The sequence below is a fragment of the Nannospalax galili genome, unplaced genomic scaffold, assembly GCF_000622305.1.
Source record: "Nannospalax galili isolate Female #2095 unplaced genomic scaffold, S.galili_v1.0 scaffold209, whole genome shotgun sequence".
Taxonomy (NCBI): domain Eukaryota; kingdom Metazoa; phylum Chordata; class Mammalia; order Rodentia; family Spalacidae; genus Nannospalax; species Nannospalax galili.
Genome location: NW_008360319.1, coordinates 3097385 through 3114596, shown reverse-complemented (window position 1 = coordinate 3114596; position 17212 = coordinate 3097385). Strand labels below are relative to the sequence as shown.

Below are 17212 nucleotides of genomic sequence, written 5' to 3'. Positions count from 1 at the left end.
TGGGCAAGCTAACCACGAGATGGGGAAGAAGTTCCTTAGATGGAGTAGAAGGTACTAGAAAGATTACTGCTTTCCAGGTGCGCATAGACAGGGCAGGGGAAACTCTACCTTGGAAGAAAGAGGAAGCCGTGAACGGCAGAACAGGGGTGACAACAGCTTGAACTTCATGGGAAACCACCATCCAACATCCAGACAACTCAAATAGAGTTATCAAATAGGTTAAATAGAGAAGTGTTCATGAAGAGAACAGACATCCCCCTAAGAAATCGCCCTCCAAGCACAGGATAGAATCACTGTGGTGAACTTGTGTTCACTCTAGACTGCATCCTGGAGCACATCAGGCCCCAAAGCAACCCCGTCTTCTTTTTGCTTAAGCAGACCTCTGCTCTCAGCCCTTGTTTTTCGAGACTCATACCATCAACAGCTGCATATTGATCATTCTAACTCCCAGTGCCTCACAAGCCTTGTTCCTCCTCTGCAGATAGGCTCTCTCCTTTGTTAAGGATCACTGTCCTGGATGACTGCACTGCCCCTCAGGTGGTCCCTCTGAGCTTGGCCTCCTGTGCCTTCCAGCCCTCTTCTAATGTAGACTACTCCAAATTTGTGTGTGTGTGTGTGTGTCTGTCTGTCTGTCTGTCACATGTGTGTGTGGGTTCCCAAGGAGGCCATAAGAGGGTGTCAAATTCCTTGGTGCTGGAGTGATAGGTGGTTGTGAGCTGTCTGATGTGGGTGCTGGGAACTGAACTCAGGTTCTCTGGAAGAGCAGCAAGTGCTCTTAATTGCTGAGCCATCTCTCCAGCCTCCCCCCAAACATTTTTAATTTGCCCCTAAATATAAATCTAAAAAGTAAAAATTTGAAAATGCCCTGATGAACCAGAAATGACATAAATTTAGAAAATACAAGCTGGGCGTGGTGGCCCACACCTTTAATGCCAGCACTGGGAGGCAGAGGCAGGTGGATCTCTGTGAGTTCAAGGCCAGCCTGGTCTACATAGTGAGTTCCATGCCAGCTGGGGCTACAGGCAGACCCTGTCTCAAAAAGACAAAAAAAAAGGTTTTTTTAGAAAATACACAGAAGCGAAATTAAAAGAAAATGAGAAAAGTAAGCAAATAGATATGGAAATGCTTTATTAATATAATTAATTGTTTTACCAACCCCACCTAAAACCCACCAGCAAAGTCACTGATGGAACCTTGGACTGGGCACATCATTGGTGTATTGTATAGACTAGTCTAAGCTATTCAACCCTGAAAAAGAGTCTTGATTTCCTACAAACTATGCTTAGGGATGAAACTAAGAGAAATGTAAAGAATTAAGAAATCTTTCCAGGATGTCATTTTTGACAGTAAAGGGTAGAGACAAATACATTTAGTTCTTGGTTAATTCTATTAAATACACTCTTTAGACACAGCTTAGCTTCATCTTTCTGGCTGAGTTTTCCATTTCCTATTCAGCCCTGAGATAAAACCCAGAATTGGGTGGTCACATGATCTGCAGGTACTGTTTAGAAAGTGACTTCCAGTCAAATACAGACATCAGAGATCCAGAAACAAATAACAGAGGTGTTTCCTCGAGGCAAGCGCTCCGCAGTCTTATTACTATTAAATGGCAGAGATGATGCTGATGGCTCTAAGTTCTAGCAAGATCACAAAGTGCAGTGGTGGGGCTAGGGAGATGGCTCAGCAGTTAAGAGCACTGACTGCTCCTGCAGAGGACCCGGGATCGAGTCCCAGCACGCACATTGCAGCTAACAACTGTCTGTAACTCCAGTTCTAGGGGATCTGACAGGCTCTTCTGTCTTCCGCAGGCGAGGGTGCACTTACCTACATGCGGGCAATACGCACATACACATAAAATGAAAATAATAAAATATTTTTTAAAAAGAGCTAGCGATATAGCTCAGTGGTGTCATTTTCTTGGCGTGCACAGAACTTCAGTTTCAATTCCCAGTACCAACAAAAATTAAAGAAAAAAATAAGACTCCTGACTCTGTAGTAGCATATACCTGTAATTTTAGAAGCTGGGAGGCAAAGGCAGCAGGGTCACAAGTTCAAGGCCAGCTTGGGTATCCTCTCACCAGAGGGGAAAAAAAGAAAAAGAAAAAGAAAAAGATTAACTTCAAGCCTAGTTGAAAACTAAGTCTAGCAAGCTGGTTTAAGACTCCTGATTGCTTTTCTTGTTTTCCCATCAAAGCAAATTAGTCTTAAAAATAGCATTCCATGTGGCCAAAGGTTAGAAAAATTGTCCTGAGAGTGCTTTGAATTCTTTGTAACCTCTGAGCACAGTTCATTAAGGACCAGAGGGAGCTCATAGCTTAAAGGGCAAAACAGAGTGTACCCCCCATGACCCCCTCCTATGCAGCAATCTACTGGAATCAATTTTTTGTGGTTAGTGGCCATAGTGGGGGTTCTTTTCCTTCATTTTTTTTTCCTACTGTTTGCTTTGCAAGTCTCAGTTGGGCAGGCGGCAGTCATTTATTTGCATACAGCTCCCTGAACCAGGGTGAGCTGAGGACACAGGCAGAAGCAGGAAGTCCGCTACGAGAAGCCTCCTCCTCTCAACCCTAACTTTCTCTCTCTCTCTCTCTCTCTCTCTCTCTCTCTCTCTCTCTCTCTCTCTCTCTCTCTCTCTCCCCCTCTCTCTCTCTCTCTCTCTCTCTCTCTCTCTCTCTCTCTCCCCATCATTCACTTTGTAAGAAAACCCAAGTTTACTTTTCAAACAAAACACAAAAGCTTAGACAAGAGGAGGAAAAACCCCTTCCTCCATTTCCCTGTTTAATAAGAGGTGCTTGAAACATCAGTCTGGAAAGAGTTAGAGGTCAGGTGTAAGGACAGATCCAGAGAGACAGTGATGGCAGGAGTAGCAGAGACAGTCTGTGCTCCAGTCCCCCTTCCACACAGGAAAACACATGAAGGGGCACAGGATCCGCATGGCACAAGACCAAACTCATGTCGCTTTGTCATTCTACCCAGAGTGACCTGTTACTGCTGGGTGCAGATAGGCTGAGCCAACCCCAACAGGAACAACCCACTGTGTCAAGGTATGTGGTCTTTTCTCACTGGTATTCAGGTGCAGTTCCAACCCCCCCACCAATTGTTTCCTCTAGATTTGAATCTCTCAGTTCACTGCCTGCTGCTCAGGAGGCTGGGCAGATGATAGCCTGCAGTTTGGCACCTGAGGACCCCAAGTGAGATGTGTCTGAGACAAGGGATGGGCAACTTTCTCTGATGCAGGAGACAAAGAAGCAGGAAAGGACATGATTTTGACAAGTGGCTTCTGGCCATGATTCATGTCACCTCTGCCAAATGAAACCAGAAATTCTTCAACAGAAGCAACAAATGTACAAAACATGGCATATTTATATGTGTCTTGTTCCAAGAAACAAAACTTGGTGGGAAATTACATAATAAAGTAGGTGGTAACATTCAGATACACATATCAACTTCACTTTTATGAGGCTGTTGCATCACTTTTATAATCATCCTGAAATTTCCCATAACCAAGTGCAGTGAACCTTGAGCACTGATGAAGAATCTCTTCCCAGATCTACAGAGAACTCCAAATGATTGAAAAATGGTTCTGTAGACTCCTGTGCTGTCCACAGTTGTGTGTGTAGAATCAGAGCTCCTGTAACTATCCCCACCCTGCAATGTAATGGCTATATAGTATGAAACTTGGGGTTGATTTAAAGGTTAAGATCAAGATGCTCTTCCTTTAAAGAGCCAAGAGCACATGCTAAGCAGGAGTCAGTCTTCATTGTCAACTGGATTTAGAATCACCTGGAAGATAGAGCTTAGGGAGTATCTGTGAGGGTAGAGAGGTTTAACTAAGAGAGGTTTAACTAAGGCGGAAAAGTTTAACCAGAGAGGTTTAACTAAGGCAGAAAGACCAATCCTGAATATGAGTCACTATTCCATGAGCAGTCCCAGACCAAACAAAGAAAAAGTGAGCTGAGGATCAGCATTCATCTCTCTCTGCCTCCTGACAGCCAGTGCCACGTGACCAGCCACCTCATGTTCCCGCCGCTGTGCCTTCCCTGTACCCTCAAACTCTGAGCCAGAGCAAACCCTTCCTTCCGTGAGTTATTTTTGTCAGGTGTTTTCTCACAGCAAGGAGAAAAGGAACTAGAACAGTAGCAGAACAAATTCATAATTCAGCTACTTGGAGGACTGTCCTGTAAGACACAGGCTCGCCTGGCCTTTATGAGGTTATAAGGCGGGGAGGGAGATGTATTTGGTGAGGGTCTTCTCTTTGGTGAGATGTATTTGTATGTATCTGAACTATTAGAATTAGCCATAATCTAGCAGTGTTCCATCTCTCATGACCATAACCTTATACTTTTTTCTGGGACTTTAAAGAAAAATTTAGAGGCCAGGATAAATCACAATAGGCCATACCAAAAGACTTTTTCACATCAGAGGCCATCAAATGAATATTGTTATGAAATCTGCTTTGTGTTTGGCCAGTCGAGATACGTTGTCTGGGATGAATTCTGAATTTATTTGTCATTGGGCACATAAGCCATTATAGAACCAGCTTAGTGAAGCAGTTCAGTGTATAGGTGCCTCAGAACCACGCATACACAGAACCACGCATACACGGAACCACGCACACACGGAACCACACACACACGGAACCACGCACACACGGAACCACACACACACGGAACCACGCATACACAGAACCACACATACAAATCTTGTTTTGCATTTAGCTCTGCAACCATAGGCAAATTTCTTGATTTTAATTTCATTTCTTCAGTTATAGAAGGGACGTAAACAATAGTCTCAAAGTTGTTATAAATATTGCCTATTTAAGTTCGGTTCCTAAAACACTGGATAAATAGGGATAGGAGGCTAAAAGTTGATAAGGACAGAGGGACAGAGGTAGGGAGAAGGGTGAGAGATAGAAGGAGAAGACATGCAGATAGATACGTATTGTGAATAGACAGATTGATGATAGATGAGTGATAGATGATAGATAGATGATTGATAGATGATAGATAGATGATAGATAGATAGATAGGTGATAGATGATAGATAGATAGGTGATAGATGATAGATAGATAGCTAGCTAGATAGATAGATAGACTGATGGATGGGCTGATTGATTGATTGATTGATTGATTAATGATAGAGACAGACAATATTTTTCTTACCAACATGGATACATTCTGAGAAATTCATCCTTAGACCATTTAATTATTATGAAAACATCAAAGAGTATACTTACTCAAACCTAGATTGTGTATGTCAGTGTCTCAGTATGGCCTCTTGATGCAATTAACAGACATTGTAAACATGAAATATATAAGGCGATGGCCATGTACCATGGCACACTGTTTTATAGGGAACTTTTTTTATATAAGTACAAAGAGTGCACTAAAATAAGGACTAAAGTACAGAGAAAGCTGGGTATTATCCCAGCTCTTGTGGAAGTGAAGACAGTAAGCCAGCCTGGACTACATAGTGAGCTAGAGCCACATAGGGAAAGCACATCAAAGAATGAGGAAGAGGAGGAGGAGGAAGAGAAGGAGGAGCAGGAAGAGGAGGAGAACAAATATATAGGTCAACCAATGTGGCCGTTAATCTTTAACGTCAACCTGATTAGCTCTGGAATAGACTAAGCGGCAGTCCTCTGGGGGGTCTGTGAGAGCATTTCCAGGGAAGAGTAAGACCCTCCCTCAGAATAGGCAGCACTTCCTGCAGTGGGCTAGCTATAAGAGGTCAGAGGTGGAAGCAGGGCAGCTTCCTGCCTGCTTCTCTTTCTTCCAGCAAGTGCATCCACCCATGGCTGCTGCCGCCACCCTTCACCACAAACTCCTAGCTTCTTCAGCTTTCCAATGTGGGCTAAAGACCAGTGACTTTCTAGGAATCTTCTAGACCTTCAGTACCAGATTGGGACTGCTAAGGCATCCAGCTTTATAGACTGAGCAGCTTGACAGAGTATAGATGAACGTTGTTTGGCTTCCCAGTCCCTATCTGTTGTAAGCCAGTCTAATAAAACAATGTATAAATAAAACAATGTACGTATGTCTATATATATGTTAGTGGTTTGGGTTCTGTTTCTCTAGAGAATCCTGCCTTGTACAACCAGTAACATAATCATTTATTATCATTAGCAAGTATTAGTGCTACACATGACTGTGCATGTTCTACTTTTATATGACTTTTATATGTTTGTTTACACCAACATCACCACAGATATGTGAGTAAGGCATTTTTCTATAATATTACAGTATCTCTATGTAATCAGAATTTTCCAGCTCCATATTATGGAACTACAATCATCTATATGCAGTCCACCATTGACTGCAATTTAATTATGTTTTCATGGCTATAGGTAGATGGATGAATAGATAAATCAATGGTTGAATATGTAAATGGATGCACAAATAGAAGGGTGGATGGATGGATGGATGGATAAGACAGATGATAGCTGGCCGAGTGTGGTGGCACATGCCTTTATTCATAGCACTTGGGAGGCAGAGGCAGGCAGATCTTTGAGTCTGAGGCCAGCCTGGTCTACATAATGAGTTCCAAACCAGCCAGGGTTACATAGTAAGGCCCTGTCTCAAAAGAAATGCAAAACACCTTCTTAGAATTATGAAAGTCACAAAGGTATTCAACAACCTTGCTTAAAGTATGTGTTAATATCTGACAAAAGACATCATATTACAGTTATGTGACAATATTTCAAACACATAAGGAAATGTTTATTTATATAGATTGTCGTATCTCCTTGTTCAATAAAAAGCTAAGTATACAAAAAATGCAGTGGCAAAGCATCATTGTTAAAAGATGATTGATTGATTGATTGATTGATTGATTGATTAGTGATAGATTATACATTGATTGATGATTGATAAGTGATAGGTGATAGACTGATACATACATACATACATACGTATGTACTGTTGTATAGCAATTTCCCCTGAGATAACAAAAAGCCTTTCTTGGAAAGAAGTTAAGACAGCAGAACATTCTAAAGGGAGGTAAGCAGCTCAATAGCATCAGGAAGTTCCTGACACTGACCAGGTTCACTAGGCCCCTTCCTCTCCTAGCATATAGAGACCCTAAACACTGCTAAGAGATACTCAGATAAGCCAAGTCACCTGGAAGGGGCAGGCACCAGGCCAGCTGCCTGGAAGAGCGCAGACCAACTGAGCTACCTGGAAAGTTCACTTTCCAACCTGTTGAGTGCCTTCAGGCACTACAGTGAGCTCCAGGATTCCTACTTTTGTGAGAAGTCGGCCATGCTGGGATGGACTTTGGTGATGCTGCTGTCTTTGAGTCAGCTTCTATAAGTAACCCCTAACCATGGTGGTGCCACATTAATGAGAAACTTCACTTTTTGACTAATTTAAACAATCTTGTCCAAGGTGTTCTTTCCTCTCACAACTGTCCTCTCAGAACTGAACTCCCTAAAAAAGGGCCTCCTTACATATATATTGAACAGCGTCCTAAGCACGGTATCAAAAAGTCTTTGATAACAGTACTACAAAGGAAGGGACTGTTCTTTGAACTCTGCTGACTCAGAACAGCACACAAAACCACAGACAGATGGCATCAGCCTGTCCCCCACGTTTCTTGCAACATCCGTGAGGGAGATGTTGTTTGTAACATCATTGTTTTCAGAGTCATTGCTGTCACCTCTCTCTCTCTTTCTCTCTTTCTCCTCTCTCTCTCTCTCTCTCTCTCTCTCTCTCTCTCTCTCTCATACACACACACATACAGACACACACACGAGTCACAAATAGAGAACATGATATAAAATTAAAGCTGTGCGTTTAGCTTAGACCGAAAGAGTTAGTTACCTCGGGATTCCAAACCATCATAGGACCGATTACACTGCTTTTCTTAGAGGGAGAACATAGCTCTAAATATCCTCAAAACATTTGATGAACTTGGTTTACAAAGTCATATGAGTTTTCAATTTGTAAAGTCTTATTACAAAGAGTCTTTTCCAATCATTTCTGCCCCTCGTCCATACTCCTGTAAGTAACCCCAATGGAGCTCATTGGACTTTGGTGGTATTCTTACTCAGGTGTATTGTTGGTTCCCTATCGGGCGAGTAGATGTTTGTTCATGTCTCTCCAGGAAGAGTGCCACACAATGCATACATACATACATACATACATACATACATACATACATACATAGATGCTTACATATATACACAGATAAATATATAGATACATAGATATTCGGATATTCTAGAGGGAAAAGGTAGGTTTTAGAAACTTCCTGGAGTACATTAGCCAGTTGTCCAAATGATCAAATAGATCTCAAGGCTGGAGAGAAGGCTCAATGGTTAAGAGCACCTGTTGCTCTTTCAGAGAACCCAAGTTTGGTTTCTATCAGCACCTAAAAAAGAAGGGTCCCTGCCTACAGGGTGTGTAGTGACTGATTTGTGGCAAATCTCTTGATCCTGTGGATTTCACAGGGTCATATGGTGAATGATTTCAGAAAAAAGGGACTTCTAACTAAACAAATGAAATGACATTTAGAATGATTTCTCAACCTCCCAATCATGACACTGAGAAACATGACTGAAGGCTACAGAGGATGGCTCAGTCAGTAAAATGCTATCTTTGTAAGTATGCGGACCTGAGGTGGATCCTCAGAACTCATAAAAATGCCGAGCTTGGTGTTACATGCTTGTAATCCCAGTGCTAGAGGAGCAGAGAAAGGAGATTCCTGGGGCTCCCTGGAAGCTACTGGAACTTAATTAGTGAGCTTCAGGCCAACAAGAGACCCTGCTCAAAGAAGGTAGATGGCCTTCCTGAGGACAACACCTGAGATTGTCCTCTAGCCTCCACATGGAAGCATGCACGTGTACATACATGTACAGTTGCGCACACATGAACATGCACACATATGCACATACATATGCATTTTTAAAAGTGACTATGTGCTAGGAAGATAGCTCAGCCAGCAGACTGCTTTAAACCAGCATAGAGTATAGCAAACCTAACCCAGTCCAAGTACATGGATGATTAATTCTTCCCAACCCAAATACCAATTTCTAGCAGTATTTGCTCTTAGGAAGTTCTTCAATATCCAGAAAAGTCTTGACTATTTATTCCCAAGCTAGAATTCTCTCCATGTCTGGAACAACTGGAGAATGTCCAGGAAATGGAAACTAATTATAACTTCCCAAGTCTACTACAAGAAAAATGGAGGCTAGCGAAAGGGAGGAGAGAGGAACTGGGAGAGAGAAAGCAGGAGGAGGGAGGAGAGCGAGGCCCATCCAATGAACGTATGTATGTGCATGTGGCTGACATTTTTTGGCCACTAGAATTTGATACTGATAATTTATCTCCCTTATAGGTAGGTACTAGTTCATTCTTTTGCCCACTACCATCGAATCCTTATTCAGACTGACTAGAGGAAAGTGGAGATTCCTATATAAATGTCAGTGGAATGGAATATGAAAAGCTCTCATAATTCAAGGTGAACTGTAGAATTATCTGCTCTGTCTCCACTCCTAGCCATCTGGGTTAGTCTTTTCTCTCATGTTCAGGCTCCCCAAGGAAAGAGGATTAGACAGGGTTAGTTTAGTAAGACCCCCCACCCATGGGCTCAAGCCTTGACCCTGTCCCTGTCCCCTAAATCATGGACCATCTGCAACTAGAGGAATACGGTAAGCAGGGGTCCACGTGACTGTCAGCACTCTGGCCTTCAGTGCCTGCCTTGCGAACTTGGTCTGCAGACATTTTTTTTTAAATATCTAGGCACCAGCAACAACTGTCATTCAAGTTCCCACAACTTCAGTTAGAGGAAAAACAAGCTAATTTGCTGGAATTGAAGGCTGACGTGCCAGATCTGGTGTGGACTTGTCTCATTTTTTGGGTATTTTTCTGTTTTTCTTCACTGGTCTACACCCTCAGCTTGAGCAACCTCATGTGTTCTGTGGCTTCAATAACAACTTCATTCCATCATCTCACATCCTCTCCCTGGAACATCCTTCTAAGTTCCAAACTTGTATCTACAACCCTGTTTGACATCTGTCCTCGGATCTTTCATAGTTATCTCAAAGGTGGTATCTCCAACTTGAACATTTGAACTCTCCTGGCCACATACCCCCACTCAAGACTGGTTGCACTTGCAGTGGCAACCAGTGGTATTTGTTTGTTCATTTGCTTTTTGAGACTGAGTCTAATGTATCCAGGCTGGCCTCAAACACCCCATCTAGCTGAGGATGACCATGAACCCCCAATCCTCCTGCCTCTACCTCCCAAGTTCTAGGATTACAGATGTGCATGACCACGCCCAGTTTATTCAGTGCTGGGGATCAAACCCAGGGCTTCCTGGATGCTACTGAGCTACATTCCCAGCCCAATTAGTGCTGATTTTATTCGCTCACTGTTCACAGACCCCATGTTCAAGTCTCCATCACTCTCAGCATCGTCTCCTAGCTCATCACCAAACCACCTTCACAGGGATGGAAGACCTGCCTGTTTCTGCTCATCTTTACAACATCCATTCTGTGCCAGCCTGGTCTCTCCCTAGGGCCATGGGAAAAATCAGAGAGCTGGTCTCCCCACACTAGACATCCAATTTGACTCCTTTTGTCCATCCCAACAAACTTTTTGTTTCATTTGATAAAATATACATGGAGGGGGTGGGGAGATTGCTGGAGAGATGGCTCAGTCATTTAAGAACAGTTACTGTTCTTCCAGAGGACCCGGATTGCATACCCGGCACCCACATGGTGACTAACAACCATCCGTAACTCCAGTTCCAGGGGATCCAAAAACCTCTTCTGGCCTCTGCAGGCAATGGATGACATTGGTGCACTTACATACATGCAGGCAATACACTTGTTCATATAAAATAAAAACAACAAATTTTAAAATTTTTATTACATGTATACATACATATACACACATATGTGGTGTAACATTCATTTACTATTACTTCTTGGGGGAGAGCGTGAGGGGGCAGAGCCAGAGGTCAACCTCAGGCACCATCCACTTAATTTTTTGAAATAAGCTGTCTCTCACTAACCTGAAACTCACCCAGTAGGCGATGCTGGCTATCCTTGGGGATCCATCAGTCCTCTCTCGCCTGGGAATCACAAGTGCATGCCACCACATCCAACCTTACATTTACCATTTTTAAATGTATGGCCGATGAGTACCGATTATATTCCTGGTGTGTCACATCAGCACCATTCATCTCCAGAACTTTTTCATCTTACAAGACTGGATCTCTGTGCCCATGAAACAGTAATGCCTCATTCCCCTCCCCTCAGCTCCTGGCAATCACTTCAGATCACTGTGAATTGAAATGTACTAGGTATCTCATGTTTGTGGAGTCACAGACTACCTATCCTTTTCTGTGGAGCTTATTCCACTTAGCATAGTGTCCTTAGGTTTGCCCATGTTGTGTCCTAGGTCAGGATCTCTTGTTTCAAGCTGAATAATATTCTATTATGCACATGTATTTCATTTTATCTGCTCACCTGCCAATGCACGTAGACTGCACTTTTAGGCTGTTGCTGCTATAAATGCTAAATATGTAAATATCCGTTTAAATCCCTACTTTTCATCCCTTGAGATATAGTCTCATGAGCATATACTCCAGATCATATGGTAATTCCATGTTTAATCTTTTGAGAGACCGTAACAAACTTTTAGAAAGATTAGCCGAAACTCTCTTCTCCTTCAAGCCCTTTGGTGACTTCCCATGGCGCCTGTCAGCAGGTAAGCAGGATTCTGTCTGAGCCTCTTACTGCCTTTCTCTGACTCACTCAGCTCATTTCCAGTGTCCATCAGCCTCGCTGACCTTCCTACGCTCACACTCAAAGCTCTCCCCTGTTCAGCACCTTAGCATTACCTAAGACGTGGACACCCTTTTTTTCTACTTCCTACTTTCCTCCAGGTTTCTTTAAATAGCATACCCCCAGAAAAGCTTAACCTAATGAACCCCTTCCCCTTCTAAATCAGAGCTCCAGAAACAGCTTGTGTCATGATGCATCGTCCAGATGGGCCCTCTCCCTCCCCTCACTCTCACCTACAGCCCAGCACAGGCGGTTGAATAACCACAGAGCTCTGCCGTGTGACAGGTGCTGTTCTTGCTGTTGTTTTGAAGCAGAACTAAAGCTATCATAGGTAGCAAGACAGTACCTGTCTTCATGAGCACCTCCTCTTGCTGCCATGCATTTTCTGTATGCCATACCATTTCCTCCAAAGTCGTCCTGTCACCCTCAACTATTGTGGCTTAAGGCACAGGCTGTCATCCCTCTCCTGGCAAAATTCATTGCCCTCAGCCATCTTTCTGTCACAAGACCACATTATTTATTGATGTATGCATTTATATATTTATTTGCTCAGAAATATGGTCTAATATGGAGCAGGCTGACCTTGAAGTCTCTGTGTAGCTGAGAATGATCTTAAATTCTTGATCTTCTTCTGAGATTAAATATACGTGCCACCACACCTAGTTTATGTAGCACTAGGAATCAAACCCAAGACTTTGTGCAAAATAGACAAGCAGTCTGCTAACTGAGCTCTATCCCGAGTCCTACTTATTTATTTTTAATCTTATCTATATATTATTGACCCAATATGGAGATTCATTGTCAGCAGGTATGTTGACTAATATGATTTGTGGGTTTAGGGTTTGAATACATGCCTCAAAGTTCAACAGGTTACTAATATATTCTATTTCTAAAAGTTTAAAAACAATTCCATTTCTCAGTGTCAGATCATTGTTAAACACTTGAAATTTCTATCTAGCCATATTGCAATTAGAACAAACACGTGAGATATTGGTTATACCAAGTAATCATTGGTTTTGTAACCAACAACATGGGTTCCCATCTTAGAGTGTACAAAGCCGTAAACAAGCATGGCCAAGGAACAAGAGTGGAGAAAGATTTATTGCCTGCGCCAACTGAGAGCACAGGAGTTATTGACAGCACTTAAGAGGCAGAGGAAGGAGGATCAAGAATTCAAAGTCATCCTTGGCTGCACAGTGAGTTTGAGGCCACCCTGGGCTACCTAAGTCCCTATATTAAAACCAATGAAACAAAACAAAAAATAAAAAGTAGAGGTAAGAAAGAAAATGCTTTAAAAGTTGTTGTGAGCATTGTAAATACACAGTATTCATTTGTTCATTTATCCATCCATCCATCCATCCATCCATCCATCCATCCATCCAACTCAGATGATGTTCTGAGTGTAGGAGACCTAGAGATGCATGAGACACCATTTCTATCTTTGAGTTTATACTGAGAAATAAGATAACAAATAAGCAAACACAGTGAAGTGTGGTGAATCTGCTCCTAGTTTTCCTAAGAGCAGGTGAAGCCCAAGATGGGCCTTTAATGATACATGCCAGGAGGATTAGGGGAAACAAAAACCAGGTATGAAAACATATGTGTGTATGCATTGCAAAATTTTTCTCCAGATTTTCCTCCTTTCTCGCCCCCTTCTCCTCATCCTCCTCCTCGTCTTCCTCTTCCTCCTCCTCCTCCTCCTCCTCCTCCTCTTCCTCCTATCCTTCCACTCCCCCATTGTTCTGTCATTGTTGTTCTTACCTTTGAGGGATGATAGCAACATTGAATAAATGTGATGATTAAACCTGGAAAAGGAGCTTGGGAAATGGCTCAGTCTGTAAAGTGCTTGTCATGTGAATATGGAGACCTGGGTTTACTTCCCAGCACCTCTCTAAGAAGATAGTCATGCCTATATCCCAGGACTGGGGAGTCAGAGATAGAGGATTCTTAGGCCATACTGGTCAGTCTAGCCAAATTGCTGTGCTCCAGGTTCATGAGGGACCCTATCTCAAAAAATATCTGCCACCAATGTCTGACCTCTACATTCACATACACCACAGTCATCTGAACATGTACACACACGTATGTACCTGAAACTTATTGGCCATTAGGGCTAAGCCATACAGATGGAATTGGAAAGTCTAGAGCTAAGATAGAAAAAGTCTTGAATTTAAGGGACAGGGAGGAGTTATCATTCAAACAGCTGAACTTGATGGCATTGAGCTAGTAAATAGTACAAAGATTTTCATGTCAAGCTGTGTTCTACTTTCTGATGTTACTTTCAAGTTATGTGGCATCTACCAAGTGCTTTTCCTTCTTTCAGTCTTAGATTTTTCAATCTCTAAAATGAGGCATGAATAGGGTTGTAATAAGGATTAAGTAAGATACTGCATAAAGATGTTGGTAAATGTTACCTTTTTCTCCATGTATATTTTAAATTGAATTTTTGTGCATTTCATACATCTTTTTTGTTTTCTCATCTTTTTTTAATAGTAAAATTTATTAAACAGCTAATATTTCCCTATAATTTACTTTTGTTGAAAATATATTTGTTGATGTAAGTAGGAGCAATTTAGCAACATAAAATAGCTATATGTCCAAAATAATGAAAAATACAAATTTAGAGATGAAACAATTTTTTGAAAGCAATTATTGATCCATCTGCAGCATATACTAAATGGCTGGATTTTACATTAGGACAGAAACCCCGGAAATGTGCAGTGACTGCTCAGCCTTGAGCATTTAAGGCACACACACACTCTCACAGTTAAACACAAAAAAATTAACTAAGAAACAACCCAGATCTTTGATTTCAAGCATTTACTTGTAGTTTCCTGCTCACTTAAGTAACTAGAATGCCTGGACCTTTGCTTTTATGCTGGTAGGCTAGGAGAGTCATTTGGCCTGGGATATGATGTAAACAGATTGGTTTTTTCTCTTAGAAATTGCTGAGCTCCGTAGGTGCCATAGCTGATCCTTCCTCAGTTCAAGAGGCTTCTGGGCTCTGCAGCTCTTGACACTCGAACTTCACCTTAAGTAGTTTACCAGGGTACCAGGCCAAGTGAATTGACAGGGTAAGATTTCCTGTGTTGAGAATTCACAAAGCAAAACAGTATAATCAAAATCAATTGCATCATCATTGGTTTTCCATTGCTTCACACTGCTGAGCTGGGCCGGCCATGTAGTAATTCAAAAACGCGCTTGTCTTCTCCCACATCACATAAGAGCTGCCAAGAAAAGCCAAGTCCCAGATGGGTCTCAGTGAGGGATCAATGCATCCATGACTATCGGGTATGCCGATGACGTCCAAAGGGTTCTTTAATTGCTTCATTTGCGTGTAAAGCACATAATCCTCCTGTTGGTTCTTCATTTTCTCAACGAGCTGTGTGCAAGTTACTGTAATGGCTGCTCTGGGTTTGTGATTCTTAAAAAACACCCTAGCAGAACATTTGCCCAAACGTTCTTCACCTTCCTCCTCGGGGTTGTAGTGTTCTGTACTAAACACCAAATCCACCTCACATGCTTTTTTAGGGTCAACCCACGCGCGACCCTTCTGCACCACTGCCAGCACCTGCAGCGCACTGGGCAAGTGGATTTGGAAGCTGGAGTGCAGCTCAGCGCTCGCCGCTGCTGCAGGATCCCGCATGGAGGCCCCACCGCCTGCGGCCAAGCTGAGACTCATTTTCTTCTCTTTTTGAGACAGGTTCTCCCTATAGCCCCAGTTGGCTTGGAACTCACTATGTGGACCAGACTGGCCTCGATCTCAGTGAGATCCTCCTGCTTCTGTTTCCTGAGTGCTGGGATTAAAGGTGTGCTCCACCATACCCGGCCATACAATACATCTTAATCATATAGGCTTCTCTTCCATCTGTACAGAATTTCATGCATTCTGTCATATATGTTAAAGCCTATCGAATTATGTTTGTGTCCCCAGATATCTCTCGGTGTGAGTTCATCCACTGGAGCCTGGTCAGCCTATTTAGAGTCTCCCCCTTAAAGAAGATCTACTCTCCCCCACCCTGTAGTGACCAGCATGCCAATAGTTTCTCTGCTAAGGTTGTGACTTCCTGCCCATTTCCCCAGTTCTATGCTGGGTTTTTGTCTGATTGAGTTTGTATGGGTCTTGTGCATGCTGATGCCACTGCTGTAATTTCATATGTGAGTTTCCACAGGCCTGGACAACTGTTTCCTTATGATCACTCACCAACCCTGGGCTTAAAATCTTTCCACCCCTCCTCCACAGTGCTCTCTGAGCCCTGGGTGGGTGAGGGTTAATGTAGGGATCCTATCTAGGGACACACTCTCTGCAGTCTTTTATTCTCTACACTCTGGCCAGCTCTGGCCTTCTATGTACACTGTACTCTGTTGCACAAGGAAGCTTCTTTGGTGAGAGTTGAGAGATGCATTTTAAGATTTTAAAAAACTGCTAATTATTCATATGAGCTGGAGCTGTAGTCCCCTCCTGTGAGCTGGAATTGTGATCCCCTCCAGTGAAACCGAAGCTGTGGTCCCCTCCCACAAACCTGGAACTGTGGCCCCCTCCTGAGGGCTAGAGCTGGAGTTGTGGTCCCCTCCTGTGAGCCTAGAATTGTGGTCCCCTCCCATGACCTGGAGCTGTGGTCACATCCTGGAACTGGAGCTGTGGTCTCCTCCTGTGAGCCAGAGATGTGGTCTGCTCCCATGAGCTGGAGTTGTGATCCCCTCACATGAGACTGGAGCTTTGGTCCCCTACTGTGAACCATGGTTCCACATTCCTCTGGTGGTGGGCAGATGGTGGAGCAGATTGGAGGATGGAGGACTTCCCGATGTTGGGCAGCAGTTTCAGCCTCCTCCCCGCAGCCCCCTCACCTGAGGTCCCAGGTTGTGCATGGTGGTAGCTTTGCCTCAGTGTCGGGCTTATGCTGGGGACAGGGGAGGTCTCTGTCATTTGGAGATTCTGGTCTTAGGAAGACTGATTCTGAGGACAGACTTCCTACCTCTCCGAAGAGCCAGCTGTGGTCTTGGGCAACCAGGCTTTGATGTTGGACCTCTCCCATTCACAGCTATCAAGAGGTTTCCTATTATTTTCAATTACTCTTTTACAGCTCCAGTGTGGCTTCTCCTGTGTCCTATGGAAAGTGTAAAACACACAGTTGAACTTCTAGAAATAAAAATCACAGTCTGAGAAGTTAAAAAAGAAAGTATTGTAATAGCAAAACTGATATGTCTCAAACTAAGAGTATGTCATTGTATTAGAATGTAAATTTGCAATTCCATATGTCTACTGTAATTTCTCAGTATCATTTACTGACAAAACCGAACTACCAAATTTCAACAATAAAGTGAAATTTGCCATCATTGTTGTAATGTGAGTTTGCCATTCACTCCCTTTCCAAATTCTCCAAACTATACAAAGTTCTTCAATATTATGTTTTTTAAGAAAAT

At 42.9% G+C, this 17212-nt stretch overlaps 1 pseudogene; it reads right to left on the bottom strand.

Annotated features, from left to right (window-relative positions):
* Positions 1–14726: 14726 nt before the first annotated feature.
* Positions 14727–16154, bottom strand: LOC103727305 (annotated as a pseudogene).
* Between the last annotated feature and the right edge of the window lie 1058 nt (positions 16155–17212).